This window comes from Panulirus ornatus, chromosome 20, assembly GCF_036320965.1.
Source record: "Panulirus ornatus isolate Po-2019 chromosome 20, ASM3632096v1, whole genome shotgun sequence".
Taxonomy (NCBI): domain Eukaryota; kingdom Metazoa; phylum Arthropoda; class Malacostraca; order Decapoda; family Palinuridae; genus Panulirus; species Panulirus ornatus.
The window spans coordinates 10,860,984-10,862,168 of record NC_092243.1 but is presented as its reverse complement, the minus strand read 5'-3'; positions in this window follow the sequence as shown (position 1 = coordinate 10,862,168).

The following is a 1,185-nucleotide window of genomic DNA, read 5'->3' as shown; positions in this document are numbered from 1 at the left end:
ATCTATCTATAGACACACACACACACACACACACACACACACACACACACATACACACACACACACACACACACACACACATACAAAGAACGTTATTTAGGAGGGCAAAAAAATGGGTATGTTTGAAGGAATAGTAGTTCCAACAATATTATATGGTTGCGAGGCTTGGGTTGTGCGGAGGAGGGTGGATGTGATGGAAATGAAATGTATGAGGACAATATGTGGTGTGAGTTGGTTTGATCGAGTAAGTATTGAAAGATTAAGAGCGATGTGTGGTAATATAAGGAGTGTGGTTGAGTGGGCAGAAGAGGGTGTATTGAAATGGGTTTGGTCACATGGAGAAAATGTGTGAAGAAAGGTTGACAAAGAGGATATATGTGTCAGAAATGGAGGGGACGAGGAGAACAGGAAGACCAAACTGGAGGTGGAAGGATTGAGTGAAAAAGATTTTGAGCCATCGGGACCTGAACATGCAGGGGGGTGAAAGGCATGCACTGGATAGAATGAACTGTAACGATGTGGTATACTGGGGTCGACGTGCTGGCAATGGACTGAAACAGAGCATGTGAAACGTTCGGGGTAAACCATGGAAAGGTCTGTTGGGCCTGGATGTGGATAGGGAGCTGTGGTTTCGTTGCATCACGCATGACAGCTAGAGAATGGGTGTGAGCGGATATGGTCTCTTTTCGTCTTTCCTGGCGCTACCTCGCTAACACGGCAAACGACGACCATATATATATATATATATATATATATATATATATATATATATATATATATATATATATATATATATGTATATATATATATATATATATATATATACTTAATCGCCGTCTCCCGCGATAGCGATGTAGCTCAAGCAAACAGACGAAAAAATGCCTCAACCCACCCACATACACATGTATATATATAAAAAAGCCCACACACGCACATGTACGTACATATACATTTCAACGTATACATACATATACATACACATACACGGGGCGGGGAAAATCTCCCCCATAGATAGTAGGGCGGGAAAACCATTCCACACAGACTGTGTGTATGTGTGCGTGTGTGTGTGTGTGTGTGTGTGTGTGTGTGTGTGTGTGTGTGTGTGTGTGTGTGTTGCAGGGGGGGGGGGGGGGTTAAAGAGAGATGCTTGAAGTCCTCAGGTTCTTCATCTCTAATGATCTGGGG